Here is a 21,053-nt window from a genome sequence, read left to right as displayed (position 1 = left end):
TATTCTTATAAAAAAAAATCTATTCGCATAAACAATATCTGAAAAGAACTGTCTGACCAGTCTCAGCTCCTTTATTTATCATCCATCCTCCTCCTAACATTTTTTATATAGTCCTTGTGTAAAACCGTGAAACTTTTTCAGCACCTCTGCCAAAGGAACTGAGCCTAATTTCGGGATAAAAAGTATCCTATATTACTTCTATTACCGCCGAGAATATGTTTCCAAAGTTTTATGATGACCGGTTCAGTAGTTTTTGCGTGAAAGCGTAACAAACAAACTTACATTCATATTTATAATATTATTAGGGATTAGTAGGGATAGGGATGTATGTTGTGTAAATTTATATTCTTGAACAGAGTAAACATTCACCAATGTGTTATACAAAACCCCGTTTATATTATGAGTGCTGTTATAATAATAATATGGAAGCGCATCATTTAAAATTAATTCATCCAATATTACTTGACGGCCGATTGGCGCAGTTTGCAGCGATCCTGCTTTCTGAGTCCAAGGCCGTGGGTTCGATTCCCACAACTGGAAAATGTTCGTGTGATGAGCATGAATATTTTTCAGTGTCTGGGTGTTTATATGTATATTCTAAGTATTTATGTATTTTATTTATAAAAATATTCAACAGTCATCTTAGTACCCATAACACAAGCTACGCTTACTTTGGGCCTAGATGGCGACGTGTGTATTGGAGTAATATATTTATATTTACTTATTCGTAATTTTATTAAATGGTCGCGTTGGTTTTGATTATAAATAATCATATGATATTGAATAATATGTAAGCACTTACTGTTTGCAAACGTTTACCATTAAATAATTGAAATGGTTGAAGTATTTTACATCATTAATGCAATGTCGGGTTAAAGAGCTGTGCGCTGAATATATTATTATGCGCTATAATTATTTCGTGAACTCCTCTAACATATTTAGTTTAATTTTAAATCATCATCGAATTATTACAAGATATGCCTTATTTAGGCAAAGGAAAACTATAGGAAAAATTTAATTCAAAAAAGGTCATAGGTACTCTCTCATCGTTTAAATTGTATGTCTAGAAGCAATATTTTTTGTTGAAAGTTAAATAATTTTATGTATACACCACACTTATTTTGAGTTTATTTTAAGTACTTGACAACTAGTAAAAACCCGGCTGAGGTACATTTTGAATACACTCGTACATCATGGTTATCATATTCGACTCATTGACTTTTGACTGCATCCTCTGTTACCTACCAGCAAGGGATGGGGTATCCTTTTTTATTACACCGACTTGCAGTGTAATAAAAAAGGATACCCCATTTATTTTTAATTACGTTTTCTTGTGTTTTCAATGGTAAAATAAAAATCTGCGTCTTTCATTTGCGAATGTTTTAACAAGCTTTGTTTATTTTTTCTTAACCCATAGTAAGTGAATACGTAACTCATAGTAACAAGATACAGATTCCAATTTTTAAAAATCGTTGTCATCAAAGGGGATTTCCTAAGCCTATCTTTAAACATCGAAATCTGTATGTTTACCCTGGTCTGTGTTACCCCTAGTAAGTATGAATGTAGGTTGCGTACAAATAAATATGCTCTGAAGTCACTGGTGAGCGCTTGTCCTAAAGAAAGTAAAAATTCGACTGTCATAGTATTATAATTACGCCTTTATTTTTAAATTCAAAGAATAATCTAATACTCAGTCATCCACTCCACATTGATTACCTAAATATGTTACTCTTAATAAGCTCACGCATTGTTGAATTTCAGTTCGACGAACCGAATTCAAATTCGGAACTGTACGGATATCATTGCGACTGTGCAATTCAATGAAATAAAAGAAACCGATTTTCCAATGTACCTAAAGACTATTTGAAAATGTTACTACACCAGCGGCTGAAAAACCGATCATCCCCGACTCTATGTTTGTAGGTAGATAGAATACGAAAAAAAACAAAAGATTTTTATCTCGAAACTCTGATTTGAATTTCGGTCCAGTGTGGGCGGTTCATTCGCAATATGTGATGTAGAAACTAGAAACGATCTGTGATGGATTGCTGACGTCGATCGGATTTTGGAACGTTCGTTTTTATTGTTGACGCAACCTCAGGGTTAACATTGTATAATACAACAGCCATTCTATCTCCCAGATGTAAAGTAAAGTTGGACTCTCAACTGAGACTCCGATGGGGAAAGAAAATATACGGAAAACGATTGCAGGATACTGAGATTGCGGCGTAAAAACCTCTTGTCACAAGGAATCTTAATAAAGAAACCCTTTCTTTGCGGGTTCAGTTTATAAATCTTTTCAAACAAAAAAGCAAATATATTTTTTTTGTAAATCTTATTTCATGAAAATTTAGTTCTACAATAACAAGACCTCCATACAAAGATTCATGCCGTTTTCCGACATTTCACCCTAATGGGGTCAAGTTTAGGGCAAACCTGTTTTAGCATACCGTTTAAGAAAAGGTTGTCTAAAATTCATGTTTCTACAAACTGAGGATCTTTCAGTCCGTCAGCTCGGGAACTTACCAACATTCAACTATTTGGTTGTATCGATTGCAATTGTTCTGTGAAGTTTAAAATATAATTTCTTACGTTGAAATACTCGTAAATACGATGGGCATTCATCCAGAATTCGTGATTGCTATAATTAAGTGTCAATAACCAATTATATCGTTACGGCATTCGTAAAATTACAATTGATACCAATTTACTAGAAGGTAAAATTAACGTTTATATAGTTTTTGATCGATTTAAAAAAATGTTCCCAAATCGAATAGGTTTTTAATTGATTAAACGACGCCTTTGTCCGTTTTACTTATAGGAGAAATATAATGAAAACAATTTTTCCTAAAATTATTACGAGTTTAAAAATATATATTATGGGTATTTTAAAATGAAAATCTGACACTTACAACGAATCACGATGAAATTATTCGACTTTTAATTACTCACAGATCGAAATAACGACTCCATGGAGTGAGGTTCAAATATTAAATTAGAACCCTTTACATCGTTCGGGAGAATCAATTGCGATTGGCTGGAGGGAAAATTTGCCTTTATAAGTATTGCTTCGTACAATAAAATGTTTAAAGGCAGTTTCACGAATTCAGAACACTTATTTAATAGGCGGAGTGGTTGGCGAACGATTTGTTCGATATTAATAGCTGGTACAAATATAACTTAATGGTCTCTTGAGTCCTCGAATATCCCTTAATACAAAAATATGTATTTTTAATGTAAATAATATATTTGAAGTATTATTCTATTGGTTAAGTCCTTCTATTTCACGAAGATCACTAAGCATTGGTTGTAGCAGCATAGTTTACAGACAAGCTTTATTCCATTGTGTGTAAAACTAAGCGCCTATCGTGTATTTCACCTGAAAAACAACGTCAACAACCTTAGACAAATTGTGTTGTATCAAATCAACTAAAACGAAGGCTAACTATGACTTCTCACTCTGAGGCTGGATGGTCTACGTGCGATATAACAAAGTTGGATTACTATTATAATGCATTTAACCTATCAACTGCTGCCAGAGAACAAAAAAAAGGAAAAAAAAAAGTATACTTATGCGCAACTATCGCCGTTAATTTGCTGTCATTTTTTGAAGGATTCCGTTGTCTGTCGCCGAAACTTTTCATCAGATCTATGTGAAAATTAAATGGGACCATTTAAAATAAACTTCTTTAGAACAAAAAAATGATTCTGCCAATTAGTCTATAAATGACGGAGTTATGTCCGAGCGTACATGAAAAAGAAGGCCTGGCCGGAGAAGAATTTCATTTCATTTTCATCATCAAAAATCTACGACAATGGTTTTGAAAGCCCACCAAATCATTATTTAGAGCAGCGGTGTCCAAAGTAGAAATGGCCGTAATGATTGCCAACCTTGGTAAGGAGACGGCACCCTAAAAAGAAGATACATGAAGAGACCTCCTCCTTTTTTTGAAGGAAATGGGTTTAAAACAGCATTTATTACCCATGGGCCATGCATGGCTTGTCCGATTAATTTGTCTGTGCGAAATTTTGCATGTAAATAGTTTGCATCATCCTGGACACGGCTCGTTGGATACATTTTATCTTGGGAAAATAAAGCGTTCCCGTGAGCATAATATCAGAATGTGGTATAGCAAAGCGTTGCCGGCTACAGCTTGTTTAACATTAAAACACTGCATAAAATAATTAATAATTCACCGGTTTTTCAACGACGAGCCCATTTTACGAATTCGGAACGCGAATTAAATGTTTAATTAGTGATTGAACATTAAATAGGTACGCGTTCTTAATTCGCGTGATTAATAAAGAGCTATATCGGATTGCGTCTGTTGTAGTTCTTATAGCTTTTAGGTGGGATAGGATAAGTCCTTCAATTTATTTACTATTTATATACACAAATTGTGATTACAAACTCCATTATATAGGGTTAAATATAAAATACCAGAAAGCTCTCGGCCTTGTAGTTACACTCATTAAAAGTAACAATTATTGTTCTACGACTTTTAAAAAATAAGTATTTATTGACATCATACAAAAATTGTTATTTCTGTAAAATGACATTACACTGTAAAACTAAATACATGTGATTGGACAACGTCCCTCAGTCGGGTACCATACGATAGAGCCGTGGTTGGCGTGCTGTTGCCTATGTTATATTACAGAGTAGTTACAAGTAGAGTATCTATGTAAAATATTTTACATTTAATTTTTTCCTAAACTATGAAAGAGTAAAATGTTCCTGGGACTCCGCCATTTCATTTAAAATTCTCTATTTCATTTTATATTCTATTTAAAATTCATTAATATCACATTTTATAAATATTTTCATTTCTTAAATAGAATAATTAGGAGGAGAAAATTGAAGGTTTGATCAGCACATGCCAATAACCTAGTCATCGAATATTATAGAATGTCGCAATCGTCACAAAATTAACTAATAATTTATTTATTACAAAAGTAATAAATAAACAAGTATATTCAGAGATTTTCAAAAAACCTTATGATATTCGCCACTAGCTGGCGTATAAGTCAAGAAGCGTTCAGTATATGACATATACTTACGATCAATCCTAATTATTATTTTTAAACTACACAGACGTCTGACATAAACGTTATTTCCCTCAGAAAAAAATCTGAGTTACTCCCTAGTCGCGCCTAAAGAAGTTTTACTTCAAAAAAGTCGTATAACAAGAGTTGTTTATTTTAATATAAATCACTACAGGCCGAGATCTTTCTGCCAACATTGCTAATAATAATAAATAATCACACACCGGGTCTTCAACGAAGAGCCCATTTCACGAATTCAGATCGCGTATTTAATGATCGATGGGTGATTGAACATTAAATTCGCGTTCTTAATTCTGACGAGCGAGAGAGGGATTCAATTACACCCATTATAGTTCGCGCTTAGATAGAGCCGTAGATGAGTGGTATACTCATATTATTTACCTCGTGCTTGACAAATGGTAAATGGTTATCTATTGTTAAACACGAGGTTTGTTGGTTTGGAACACAAGGAGTATCCCTATAGCACCGAAGTGTTCACCTACACCACAGCACAATAGCTTAGGTTTAGTGAGTATTGTGGCCCGCCATTGAATCCCACATACGTTTCCTCGGAAGGTATGCGTAAATGCATTCCCCAGCGGTTCATTATATCTGACATACTGACTTCCAAGATCCGATTTCAAAATGGGCCCTCGAATATAGTTTTTATGGTAAACTAGCATTTATCGACGCACAATTTCTCCGTTGAGTATAAGACAAAATATGTCTTTGGGGTTAAATTTTTCCGTAGCTTATATTATGCACAGGCCTACTTTTTTGTAATTTGAGTTTAATGTATGTAAGAGTACGATAGGGCTGCCGTACAGTCGTTTTGCAAAAGCCCTCAAAGATAAGAGTGACAAAGAACACTGATTCGCGGTTCTATAACAACTAGTGTATAATCACAATTTTTTTACTTGACTGTTGAAGATGAGAAGGTGATAACAGTTGTCTTAGCTTAAGATGATCTTAGCGATTTCAGCAATAGGTGAAGTGATTTAAGAGGAAGTTTTATATGTAGTACACATTTAAGTGGTATACCCACTATAGAGAAAAGCAAAGTAGTTCAAAGATTTGTAATGTTTTTATACAAACAATCATAACAAGTTCCTGTGATTACATGGCAAACGCTAGCTAATTAATCACTCCACGACAGCAACCGTTCTAGGCCGGGGCAGTTGGCTAGTTTATAAATGTTTTACACATAAGTTACACAAAATGCAATGAAGAGATGGTTTACACAAAACAAATAAAATAGAATGGTGTGTAGGTATACAACATTAACACTTAGCGCCACGTACCTAAACTTATGAAAGCATTCACCACTCCTTGGACGCAAAACAAAACCCATTTCACGAATTCAGAAAGCGTATTCAATGTTTAATCGCTCACAATTCAAATTCGGGCTCCACTGAGAGAAGTCAAATTGCGGTCGTTACAACGTTCGCGGTAGAACCGGTGACCAGAGGGGTAAATGAAGACTCTTAAAATTCTAATGGAAGTATTGGATGCACCTGATAATTTGAGGTTACTAGTTTGCATTTAGTCCAATTCACAAATAATATCCGTACTATTACCTCTTATTATCCCTACTAATATTATAAATGTCAATGTAAGTTTGTTGGTTACGCTTACACGCAGAACCTACTTAACCGATCCTCATGAATCTTTGTACACATATTCTTGAAAGTGTTAGAAGTAATATAGAATAATTTTTATCCCGACACTAAGCTCGCTTCCTTTGGGAGAGAGGATTAAAGTGTTTGACGATTTTACACCAAACTCCGACAAATTATAACCGATTGAAATAATTATTTTTGTACTATAGAGGTTATAATATGTGTTTAATTTTGCCCAAACTTTGTGTAGATCTGGTGAATGTGGTTCGAGATAGAGGACAGCAGCAAACCCCTCATTTATGGCTTAGCGATAATGAATACTTAATTTTTTTTAGAACTACAACTAAATTGAATGCCACATCAAAAAACAAAATCAAACGCAGACGAAGTCGCGAGCAACAGCTAGTTAGTGTATAAACGCATGTCAGAAGTCTATAACGCTGGATCGCTTAGCGGTACTTCTTTGTCGGTATAACGATAACTAGCCATGGCCGAAGGCTACCACCAGACCAGACCATATAAAGTACGGAAATTATAAATTCGCAAAATTGCCCCTGCCGGTGATCGAACCCAAGACCTACCACTTTAAACCACCAGCGCTCATCAGCTCGCTCACTGTGCCAGGGAGATCGTCAAAATATTTAATATAGAAAACTTCACACAGATTTGTCTAGTTAACGCGGATTATAGCAAATTAAGCTTGATGTTCGTCGTTCAAACCCAAGAGTATTATGCTCGTGTAGAGTTCATAAAATCCTCTACATCTAACTAAGTACTATTACGTATAACCATTTATACTCTCCCTCTCTTTTAATTTACTCCGCGAGATTAAATACATGCTAGGCATTGTTGAGTATCTTTCAGTATTTCAAAGGTTGTTTCGTTGGATTCATATCCATACTAATATTAGAAATGCGAAAGTGTGACTATGTGTTTAGTTACTTTGTTAACTACACTCGGATACCCCATTGTACTGTTCTTATTAACATTACAGCTTAAGTCCTGAATATGTTTGAACAGGAAATCATTGCACTGATCTTAATGACATTTGGCACTATGGATTTGGATATGCCACCCTACATCCTGGAGATGGAAACTTGTGTACGGGAGCTATGGTGATACCATCACCAATTTTTGTGAACACTTCGCTAGCGCGATGCAGGATTTTTGTAGCGCCATCTGGTTTAGTATGTGGAGTCTCGCCATGTGGAGACCGCTACAGCTAAAAAAAGCAAGAGTAATAAAATATTTTACTAATTCGAGTGTAAAAGAGAGCGGTAAATCTTATTCCATTATAGTATCAGCAAAATTGAAAAGTTATCTCGAAGTAAAAATGGTTCTGCAAACTTGGAGAGGAATGCTCTTGTAATTTGTCTGCGAATTTAAATAAAGGAAATGCTTTGATGTTATCGAATAACTTAAAATGGCTAGTTTTTTTCAAACTAAATAAGATGTTGTGATATCTGAATGTAATTTGCATCGGTAGATAGAATAGAATAGTATAGATAAACTTTACTATAAGACAACCCAATAAGAAAAACACAAGGAATAAAGTAATAGTACTTTAGTGCTAGGGTGCAAAGGCGGCCTTTTAACTAAAAGTGATCTTATGAAGTGATAGATGTAATTAGAGTTTAAAATAAATAAACATATTAAATTCGTACTAGCTGGTGCCAGCGTTCTTCGTCTGCTTTTATTATGGTTTTTACAAATCCCATAGTAACCGTTTACTATAACTAAACTGTGATAAAAACGAGCCCATGTTACTCTCATCATCATCTCAGCCTTTAGTCTTTCATCCTTTCAACTAACTGTATTCCTAGTCAAGTTTATTGGTTGCTTAGATAGTGCGTTAAGGAAGGTCAAACAGATAAACACACTTTCGGATTTATTATATTAGCAAGGATATCTTTTTTTTTAAATCGACTGAATGTATAAAAAAAAAAAAAACATCTAGAACTCCAGTTAGACATAGGAATAAAATTCCCTTGGCAAAAAAATAGTTCTTTAAATCTTTTTACATTGAATAAGATGTAGAAAATAGCTTTATTTTAGCGGTGCTTTACAACATTACCCAACAAAGCCTGCGGCAAAAGAAAATCACTAGTTATTCAGAAATTATTGGGTTCTAATAAATGGAAGGGGTGGAATAATTGCATAATACAAATCTAAAATGCATAAATTTTTATCTAAAGTTTTATATCAACGTGGTCTCAAGATTAAGGTACTTTGCGAGATTATATAAAAGAAGCGCTCTGACGATATTGGATATCAAACAGATTCATTAAATTTTTATCAGGTATGAGTTGTTTGGAACAGATTTGTAAAATACATAAATAGTTATTCTAAGTTCGATACAGAGGATTGCTTTTATAATTTGGGTTCGAGAATAAATACATAAATCGCTCTAACGCTATCGGATATGAAATATATTTAATAAAGGGATTTATCTAAGGTATGAATAATTCCGAACAGAAATGTAAAATGCATAAATTGTTCTTGAAATTTCGATTCGAACAAGGATTGCTCTTGTAATTTTTGAGAAAGAATAAAATAAATTTTAGAAAGAATAAAAGCGTTTTGGCATTAATTGTACGTTACTTTTTTATTTTTATTTTAATATATGTATTTATTAAAAAATTAACTTAGAAGCGTTAATGATTACGATGATGTATCGCAAAACCGATTTTTACAATATAATTACCTAAAGCGTACCCATTGAAACCTAACGAGAGGCATTGTAAACAAGCGTGTTTATAACGCCATCAGAGCTACTTGAAATATCTTATGATAAAATCTCAATATTTCCAAGCCGAGCGTATTTATGAGCCGCGTGAGTGACAGGAAGTTACCTTATTGACTGACTAGGAGTGCTAAGTCACTTTGGGACCTAGGGTTGGAATGCTGAAAACTTGACGCAAGTGCCTTTAGTACGCTACCGTGAGATTACATAATAAGTTAGAAGTATTAAGAAAAAGTAAAAAAATGCATATATGTAAATATTTCATTATGCATTTTATTACACTTTTGTTAATATAAAATAAATAATTGGTCAGATGGATGGAAATAATTGCATCGCTTTTATATCACTGAAAAAGTAAATCACCTTTACCGGTAGAATACAAGTTATACTTATTAAATAGTGAAGGTAAGTTAAGTGTAAAACGTAAAAGCAGGAAAACGTGACCAATCAACACTTACATTGTTTGTAACATACATATTATAATAGTAACATTATCTTTATCATCATCCTATTAATTGCCCAACTGCCGGGGGCAAACTTCTTATCTCCATAGAAGAGTGGTAATTGGAGGTTTGACCTGCCACGGCCCGCTGTTGAGTGTGTGTTGCACGAAGCGATTTCGTGGAATTTCAGTTAACGAAAGAGGTGACATGCTTGTAAAACCAAAAGAAGCTTTAACTAAAAGTATTTTTAGCTATCGTAAATATCATTTTAATAATCTCATCAAGATATTCATGTTAAATAAAAAGTGCTCTTTACTCTTTGTACTCCGCATTGACTTAAAGCTCAAAAGCCTTCGCTCTAGAAAATATGTGTTACAACTGCGATGTTTGAAAAGCAAAGAACTTTTTAAAACCTACATTTTAGAACCTACATGTAAAGTTTTATGTTTTCAGCTTTTGTAAAGTCGTTTTATTCACATAATTTAAATGTAGAAAATAGCTAAAGTACCTAATGGGAATTTTCTTCGAAGTGTGCCTAATTAATTTCGAAGGCGCAAAGGGCCACATAGCTCAACGAGTCGCGAAGCAATGAGCAGGGCACATAGTTCGGGGAACCTATGGTCGGTGGGGGTCCTAAGGTGCTGGAGGTGTTGGTGGTAAACTCAGCGTTGGTATACCCCCGACAATGTGGACCAATGTCGAATGTCGTCATCGGACGAGTCGCAGAAAGCCACTTGACTTAAGCGGCACAAGACCTTGGTATTTGGAATCCCGTGCAGTGATGTTCACATGATGATGTTGGGCCACATGCATAAGCTCGTTCGCGTGACACAATTCAAATGGCGTTAGCGGTAGACAGCCAAAAGTGTGGTGTCGTAGGACTATCTACAGAAACATAAAGTTGTCAGTTAAATCATTTATTTGTCGAAGGTACTTAAAGGCTTAACTGTTCCACTGTCATACTGGTAAAAACTATAGTGCACGGTTTTAAGCCTCAATCTCGTATTTAAATAACCCTCCCTTAGTACTACTAGTCATGTCATGAATACCTACTGCTTTTCAAAAACACCTATAACCAGCAATTATGTGGAATTTTTCGTGTATTTCGCAAGTGCAAAACGGTTATTCGATGTTTAACCACTCGCAAATCTAATCAACGACTCCGCGGAGCGCGAATCGATATTTTCCAATTGCGACCATTATACGGCACTCGTGGAAAAACAAGTGCGATTGATTGGAGGGGAAATTGAGAATTATATTAGAGTGAGTTCACAAATTGTTGATGAGAGGTGCGACGGGTAAACACATTTGCCTCCATCTATATTGAATGATTTTGAATCAATAAATTTTAATACATTTTTCTGTTCATAACAATCTTTTTTTTTTATTCCATTATAAGTTAGCCGTTGCTGTTATCTCATAGGCACGGCTAGCACGGGCAGGAGACAATTATATCATCGGGGAAAGGATAGAAATTTATTCCACTCCCACAGCTGTATCAAGTCTCAGAGCACTGGCACACGAGTGGAAATAATATACCCATAATATATGTGTAATAATAAACGGGGTTAAACTTCTCCAATTCCCTGTTCCCGTGCTTTAGCAGGTAGACACGTCAATTATATCCCTTGTCAGGGTATATCCCAGGGTATATCCCAGGGTATATCAGGGGATATAATTTATGTCTGATGTTAAGTAAAGATATTGCAGTGGTAGCGGGCTAAACTGTGAGGGTTTTTTTTTTATTCCTCTGCAAGTTTGCCCGTGACTGTCTTGGAGGATCTTGTTGGAAAGTAACTCGGTTATTTGGGCTCCACATGAGACTAGATATAGCCTTATGGTGGAGTGCAAAATAAATTCGTTAGGTACCTGTACATGAAGCTTAACGGGGTATACCCATAGTATGCCACAATGTACCCAACATTATTTATTCTGGATATGGTCGGCAATAACGAACTAAAAGTCGGAAATGATCAAATACTTATATTGTTTATTTTTATAATATTTAGAGAGAAGAAGAAGAAGAAGAAATACTTTATTGCACACAAACATCAGAATATACATAAAATATAGAATAAACAACAACAAGAATTGTAGGCATGCAAAGGCGGCCTTATTGCTGCAAGCAATCTCTTACAGGCAATCTCTGACAGAAGGAAAAGCTGCAAGAGAGCGGGATAGTGCAATTATACTACATATAATATACATATATATTCGGCAATAAATAGACATACATATAATATAAATAAATATATAAATACATATATAATAAATATATATATAAATACATACATAATTAAATAATGAAAAAAGAAAAAAGAATGAAAAGAGAAGTTTAATAATGCGGACGTTTTAGGGTAGGTGAGTCTTTGTGCCCCGGGCCGGTACGTTTGGCGACGTCGAGGGCCGCCATTGTTGGCGGTGCCCACCAACTTACTCAACCAGGAGCCGCTGACGCAAGCGATTCGCACCCTTAACGTCATAGATGAGAGAAGGAATCTGTTTTAACTACTGCGACTGGACTCACAAGTGTTGCTCTGTGGTGTATTTGTTACATTAATATTATTTACTATATAGGTATTTAAAATACAGTTTATAATGTATGTAGATAGATGCATCGGAATATTAAAGTCTACGCTAGTGAATTCGGAAAACTCCTGTAATGTATGTCGTAAGTTGAAAACAATAAATAAATACACATAACTTCTTTACCCCAAAAAGCTTAGCTCGTTACTATCTTAGACTGCATCATCACTTACCAGCAGGTGAGATGGCAGTCAAGAGCTAAGTTGTAGTTCAATAAAAAAAAAAGATTACACGTTACGTTTACAACTGCGGAACAAACAGCGTCAAAATTAAACCTAGCTTTAATATAATCGACATTCGATATTTGAAATATCACGTTTCAGAGTACCTACTAAAGTATTTATTATGTTTTACTAACTACCAACTAGAGATCGTATGCAAAAGCGTGCATAGAGGGTATGCGCAGGGTATGCAGATGATACAAAATTAAGAAAATCTTCAGTACGAGTTATGAATATTCAAAGGTAGGCTTTTTATAACTTACAATGCCTATGCTTAAGTTTTTCATCACTCGTACTGGAGATTTTCGCACCAGTGATCGTATGCCTCTATGGCGTGCACTCCACTGCTCTATAAGTACTAAATTATCTATTGTTCTATTGTAAAGACCGATTACAAAAACTGGCATAAACAAAGAAAGCAAGACGGAGTAAAAGTTACATCTGAACCAACAGTACGAGTTTTCACTGTAATCGGAAGCGAAATTCAATGCAGAGTTGCTTTGCTAGTGCTAGGTCTAGACCTAGCACTAGAAGCGAAAAATTATAACGCTCATGATTATGTTGATCAATTAGATAATAATGAGTTCACTAATGATCATTTTAACAAAATCGTTTTAAAAATTAATCGAATCACAAACGCCGTATTCCACAAACTAACAATTTTACAAATATTATGTTCGCAATCCTTTTATTTTACCAAATAATATTTTATCCAAATTCGCAATTTTACAAAATATTACATTGTAAATTATTATTTCATAAACAGAGCATAACGTGGCTATAATTTCCATTTAAGTCAAATCATTTACAGTACCTGCTTTACTATTTACTTTCCACACGTTTCACCGAAACATACATTTTCGATATTCGATTGCGATTTTGCAAGACGTACTAAGTGTTACTGATCAGTGCTGGTATCGATTATGCTTCCACTGATCAATTGCTGCGTCCATGACCCGTTTCACTGCTCCTTTTATTTCGTTCACTCTCTATGTTCAATCGTTTGTCGGGTCGCTTTAATTTCGCTTCGATCAGGACTGTAGGTAGGTAAGTGAGATTGCAAATTGGTCGGATTTTTTTCATTCCACTACAATTTAGCCCTTGACTGCAATATCACCCGATGGCAAGTGATGATATAACGGGTTAACCTGTTAGGGATAGTGTTGCCCAAATTCAGTCTTGGTCTTGCAGTCTTGGTCTTGTTCTTGCGTTTTTGCAAGACCAAGACCAAGAACAAGACCGCGTATTTTTAGCAAGACCAAGACCAAGACTGACCGTGCAAGACTTGAGCAAGAACAAGACATAGCCTGCAAGACTCTTGCGTCTTGCAGCTAGGACTTAGCGCTATTTCACGGAGTAGTTAGGTGTAACAGTTCGGTGTATAGGTAGGTAGGTACGCTTAGGAATTCTATGAGACGCAAAAAACTATATCAAAGAATATGAAAAACTGGACCTATGCGCATTACGACTAATACCATAAACATAGCGAATAAAAAAATATCTATTAAAATCAAACTGAGTGCATGCATAGTTATGTTTTAACCATCGGCACTTTGATAATGCGGCATCAAAGGTTTTGTACTTACTTCTCAAAGAAATTTGCCGCTTTTCGGAAGTACATGGTTATGATACACGCGCCGGCGGCTTCTTTTGAAATCTAAAACAATCGTTGCCGCCGCGCCGAAATCATAACATTTGACACTATTCATGCAAAATAATTTCGAATTTTAAGAGTACCTACAGGTGTTCCAAAGAATAAATAAGTTTCAGAGTGCTTAGAATGAAAATGAATACATTTTTTTTTTTTTTTTTTTTTTAAAGTATATAGACAAGTGCTTGACTGCAATCACACCTGATGGTAAATGATGATGTAGCCTAAGATGAAGCGCGCTTGCCTAGAAGATGCCTATTCACTCTTGATTTGAAGGTACCCAGATTATAGGTATCAGGGAAGACGGAAGATGGGAGGGCATTCCAGGCATTGTACATTATACTGATCACGCAAGTAGTATTATGATTAGGATAAAATGGTGAGGATAGGTAGTAGATGTCATAATAATTCATTCTAGTAAGTAATTATAATATTGATTACTTATATGGTTTTAAACTAATTACTTAGGTACTATTATTGTACATTTAGTCATTATATTTCTTAAGTTTTTACAAGTTGTTTTAGCAAATGTAAGCTTATAAATCATAAATGTTTATTAAGAAACAGTTACTTTCATGGAAAACGACATATAGGTCAGTTGATTTTTCGAATTTCTTATCAAATCTTCAGTTATTTATTAATCTGCTTGATCTTTACTATGGCTATGTTAATTCAAGCTCACAATGTTCCAATTCTAATACGTTTTTCTAAGATTTAAAGTAAACTTTAATAAATAGTAATAGACTAATAGGTAATTGCAAGACTTGCAAGACTCTTGCTGCAAGACCAAGACCAAGACCAAGACTGGGAGCGCAAGACCGAGACCAAGACCAAGACCAGGTGTATTGGCGCAAGACCAAGACCAAGACTGGCTAAGTCTCGTCTTGTTCTTGCATTTGGGCAACACTAGTTAGGGATATGGCAGTTATATTAACCGTACCGCTATGGTTTTTACACGGCATCGAACCGGAACGCTAAACCGCTTAGCGGCACGTCTTTGTCGGTAGGGTGTTAACTAGCCGCGGCCGAAGCCCGGGAGGCTTACGACAGAAAATTTGACGTTCAGAACGTTTATATTGACATAACATTTTGATTCATAAAACCTACAAAGGTTTAGCTAGTTTACGTCATTAGCTTGGTTCTAAGGTAACATGAATATTGTGCTTGTCTGTAGTCACACTCCTCGAATACTTATTGCATAGCATTTTATCATTTAATAAAATTCCAAGATTTATATCTGGGTTTTTAAGTGCCAATGTTACATATTTACTCCTCTGAATGAACTACAAGGATCCACTTATGTAGTTAACTATTAATTCTACATAGAAGACACAATTATATAATTAATTGCATTACTTTTCTCGGTCATAAACCCACCACGCTGCTCCAATAGATGTTGTCGGGCTGCATGTTTAATTAAATTCTTTAATAGCATCGCATGTTCTACGGTAAATATTCCGAAAGGAATAAACAATTTGTATTCACAGTTACGCCAAATATGTTCTCAAGATTTGAACTTTGACTAGGAGAATATAAATATGTAGGAGTACAGAATGACTTCGCTCTTGTATTGCTCGGCGTCGGGGATAAGAAACTGATTTATGTTTCATCTTGATGCTACGCCGGAAAGTTGAAAGATAGCGTGAAAATAAGTTTCGTGTATGATTTATATATCTATATTATTTATATATTTATATATCTTCTAACTCGCAGTAACTCGATGTAGTATGTCTTTATTTGTAACAAACAAAAATCATTTCTTTAAAGACATTAGGAGAACTCCATGATCCTATAATTATGTCATAGATAAACAGTACATACTACTTGATAAAGATACGAAAAATTGTAGAATTCTTGATAAGAAGTGAAAAAGGAATATTTATTGAATTATATAAATTAAAAAAACCGATTTATAAATTTGAAAACACCGTTATTATACCATCTCGCCGAAGCGGTGCGGTCGGTAAAGCTAGGTGTGTGTTGTGAGACAAATTAGATTGATACCTAGCTCTTAACAAATGTTGCGAAAATAGAGTTGTAAGCCATAAATCTACTTGAAATGCAAACGTACCTTTTTTTTTACAATATACGTTTTTAACTGAAGTTTTCTTGAATCCCTTTACGAAGAATTTGTAAGCAATAGTTTTACACTTAATAATCAACATGCTGATTGCAATGTTAAAGAACATTTAAGATGCGATGACGGCCGGCATGGTGGAGTTGGTCCGTGGAAGTTTGCCCAAGTTTCCACCTCGTGTACATAATTTGATTTCGCCCCGAACTTAGTCCAAGGCAAGGTGCAGATTTGTTAAGGTAGCTGGCTTCTAGCGTAGTTTCATCATTAAATTAAATACTGATTGCTGAAACTTTAAGGTCATGCTATTTGAAATTGCAGTCTAGTTGCTTGCTCAGAGATTAGATTATTAACGGTCGTCTTACAACGGCACTGATAATTTGTTGAATGCCTGCAATTTATTGGTAAAAATAACGAAATGAAGATTCAGCAATAAGAAAATAGCAATTGCGAGCGACACGGCACCGTAGCGGTACCCCCCCTCCCTCATTCGTTCATCATTAGCGAAACAATATAATTTGATCGGCTGTTTCATAACTTGCTTAAATGTTATAATGGGCATGACTTAAACGTCGCCTAGCGTAGTTATGCTCGTGTCGGTCTTTTATCCTCAGTAGGGTTGTCATAAGAAAACACTCCGAATGTTTTGAATTAGTTTGTATGGAAAAATAACTATGCTTTTTATAATATTTTTACTGGGCGAAACTTTATGAAATATATTTATGCACCCTTCAACTGTATTTCTTAATTCGGTTGCAAATTGAATATTCAGATTCACAGTATTTATATTTTTGTACAGTAATCACATTTTACATTTTAATTATTTAATATTAATCGAAATTGAATTCTGTGAAAACATTATAGACAAACAACTTCTGTACGTAATTTCTGACCCTCACCTGTTAGTTCGTTATGGGATGTATGAGTCAAAGCTATATAATACGCATTCCGGTGTAAGTCGGGGTTCTATTTTAGGTCCTCGTTTCTTCCTAATCACCTTCCAGAATGTGTAAAACATGCGATATGTCTATTATACGCTGATGACTTACTTATTTTTTTGAACTTATTTCTGATACATACTGCTGTATGTAACTGGAGTGAAGCCAATAAAATGAAGTTCATCACTGATAAATTTTCAGTGATGACTTTTGGTAGAGTTCAGTAACCTTTTATATATTAGTACAAAACGCATGGCATTCCTAAATTCCCCAGAGTACAAAATGTAAGAGACCTGGGCGTAACTTTTGACAAAAAATTAACCTTCCGAAACCATAATACAAAGTTGCAGCCGACTCGTATCAAAGATTAGGATTTGTACTGCGTAATACTCTGGAGTTTCATAATCCTTTAGTAATAAAGTTCCTTTATTAAGCCTTAGTCCGGAGCAAACAAGAAACAATTAGTTGCATCTGGCAACCCTTCGAAAAAGAATAGGGAATCATTGTAGAAAAGTGCAAGCCTTCCCGAGATACTTGTTCAAGCCCTGTATGTGGGTACATAACCACAACCAAATTTCTTTAGGTTGCTTACCTTACAACTTGGACTTGCGACCAACTAAAAATAATCTATATATATAAAAGAAAGTCGTGTTAGTTACACTACTTATAACTCAAGAACGGCTGTACCGATATGGCTGAAAATTGGTAGGTGGGTAGCTTAGAGCCAGGAGGCGGACATAGGATACTGTTTATCCCGTTCGACAGCGTTCCCGTCTGAGTTGACATAAAAAGTCAGTTACACCATTTATTACTCAAGAACGGCTGGACCAATTTTTATGATATTTGATTTTTTGGATTCCTCTTAGACCGGAATAGGATAATAAGTATTAAAATAATAACATTCATCAAAAAAAAATATGATGCGCGGTACGAAGTTCGCCGGGACAGCTAGTAATAAATATAAATATACTACAATACACACATCGCCACCTAGCCCCAAAGTAAGCGTAGCTTGTGTTATGGGTACTAAGATGACTGATGAATATCTTTATGAATAATATATTTAAATAATTAGAATATACATATAAACACCCAGACACTGGCAAACATTCATACTCATCACACAAACATTTTCCAGTTGTGGGAATCGAACCCACGGCCTTCGGCTCAGAAAGCAAGGTCGCTGCAAACTGCGCCAATCGGCCGTCAATAATGTGCCAAATCTTACGAGGAGACGTCGATGCTCCAGATCTTCATAATCGACTGTGTTGTATACGTGCCCCAAAAGATAATAACGTTCGTCCACGAAAAAACAAATTATTCGTGATCCCTTCCTGTAACACTGCACGAAGCATGGCACCTATACCGCGTTCATTGTCGTCATTCAGACAGCGATGCTCAATGGGATCTATTACATGACTGGTGGACAGCATTGTTCCGTGAATTGTTGAGATACTCTGAGAATATTCAATGACCTTCACTCTAATACACTATATCAATATCCTCTTTATATCTTTTATAATGTTTTATGTCATCTTTTAATCATTTGTCTTATAGATTTGATCCATAAATTATGTAGTTCTATCTTGTAAGTGTAAGTGGCCCTTCCGTACTAACAAGATGTTAATTAAAAAAATAAATAATAAATAAATAGAAATTAATCTTTAAATAACACAAAATAAAAAAAATGGAACTGTCAAAAGCTTTGGAATTTATGTACTTACTAAAACTTGGCTATTCTCTTGGTAACCTGTGCTTCTTAAATCTATCAATTTTTGATCGTATTTCTTGAATAAACAATTTTGTACAGTTAAAGGACAGTTCAGAGAGCTTGTCCACCAGTCCAGTTTTTGTTATCCTACACGAAATAACGAGAATTACCGTAATTGCTTTCCATTTTACATTATTTGCGTAATTGTAGACAATTAGGGTAAGTGGACAGATATTAGGGATGTTGAATTTTCCTAAAAAAGTACTATGCTACCTATTAATTGACTGCAGCTTTTTTTAGTAGTGTCTACTATAAGTTTATAATCATGGTAAACATAACTATCATCTCATTACCTTATTTATATATATTCTTTTAATTATTCCTATTAAAAAATATAATATATGCCAGCTAACTCTATGCCAAATACCATTTAGATCGGTTGAACTGAAGATAGGCAGCAAACTAACAAACAAACAGACAGACTCACTTTCACATTTATAATATTAGCATGGACTATGGAAATAGATTAGTTATTAATAATATATTGTCGTAAAGAGAGACGAACTTCTCCGAAAACGCTCGGTTTGATATCATGCGGATGCTTTCTGAGGCTAGCTGACTTTGTGATTAAAACTTTGTACGTCCCAAAGTTTGAAGATGATTTGGCGTCACAAGGGAAAAGGCAAGATAAAGGAGGAGATTGTGGAAATAGATGCTAAAAATAGGTTCTCTTTTTTGAAGATTATCTTGATTCAACAAGCATAAGCAATCAAAGGAAACATTTCGAAAAAATAAGATTTTTCCAAATCAGTGTATATACAAAGAGTAAATAAAAACCGTAATATTACTTCACATGCTTTAGAGCTACATTACCGTCTTTAAGAATTAAACATGATACTGAATAGTTTTATAATAAACCACTGCCGAAGTTTTTGCTGAAAGGAATAAATTACAGCCCGAACATCACATGCAAAATTAAAATCAAGTGACTCCTCTCAAATTACTTGGTACGCGTCGCGTAGCGCAGGTAATATGTGTGTGTCGATCTTTTGTCTTCAATAGGGTTGTCATAAATAAACGCTTAGAATGTTTTGAATTAGTTAATATTTTTACAGGTTGAATCCTTGTGAAATATTCTTATGCACCCTTCAACGGTACTTTGTTATTCGGTTACACGTTGTATATTAAAATTGAGGCTTGGTGTTTTTGGATTCTTTTGATTTAATATTTTTACAGGATAATTCTTTGTTAAATGTACTTATACACCCTTGAACAGTATTTCGTAATCTCGTCTACACGTTGTTGTATATATGATGTAGTTGCCCGAGCATACATTAAATAAAAATTTCCGAACTGTAAAAATCTCCTGCTTCTTGAATTCCGTTAAATAAAATATTTTTAATTTAGTTTAGCCGCAGCGGAGGGTTAAACAAAACCAAAATTGTCCAAAACTATTATTTTAATTTAAAAACTACAAAACACCATGTTTTAAGTATCTTAAAATTAAACGACGCAATGTGCGTACCGATGTGGAGCTACCGCGACATTCAACTTTAATGCAACAGATTGGCTGGTTCTGCCCCAAAATCCATGTGACGTCATCCCCATGTTAGTTAGGGAGCCCATAGCTTAGAGCCAGATGAAACAGTTTGATGGCTGTCATATTGATACGTGTCGTTAAATATTTAAGCATTTAAGCATTAATTAGAATAGATGTAAATACATATTCAATAAATTCCCCCGACGACGGCCATCCCCATATGAGATCTATTGTTCCTTTGTGAAACAGCTCTATGTTAACTGTACTGGCATTGTTTTATTTTAAATATAAAAGTGCGCTTGGATATTGATTTCATTGTTCAAATACAAATGATATAGAGCTGTTTGATTGTTGAGGAAATAATCAGGAAAATGTATTTGGCAATATCGTCAAGAAACGAATAAAAGGATATGTTATGAAAATTAAGTTTAATTTGCAATACTTTACAATGAATCATAGTAAAGTCAACATCTCCTAAGGA

The 21,053-nt window shown here is 34.7% G+C and overlaps 1 protein-coding gene across 8 annotated transcripts in view; it reads left to right on the top strand.

Moving 5' to 3' along the window:
- Nucleotides 1–21,053, top strand: part of LOC120628746 (kinesin-like protein KIF13B) — a 208,163-nt gene that overhangs the window by 148,006 nt on the left and 39,104 nt on the right. The window lies entirely within an intron of this gene.

The sequence above is a fragment of the Pararge aegeria genome, chromosome 2, assembly GCF_905163445.1.
Source record: "Pararge aegeria chromosome 2, ilParAegt1.1, whole genome shotgun sequence".
Taxonomy (NCBI): Eukaryota; Metazoa; Arthropoda; class Insecta; order Lepidoptera; family Nymphalidae; genus Pararge; species Pararge aegeria.
Note: the sequence above shows the minus strand (reverse complement) of the source record. Positions and strands in the feature narration are given on the sequence as shown.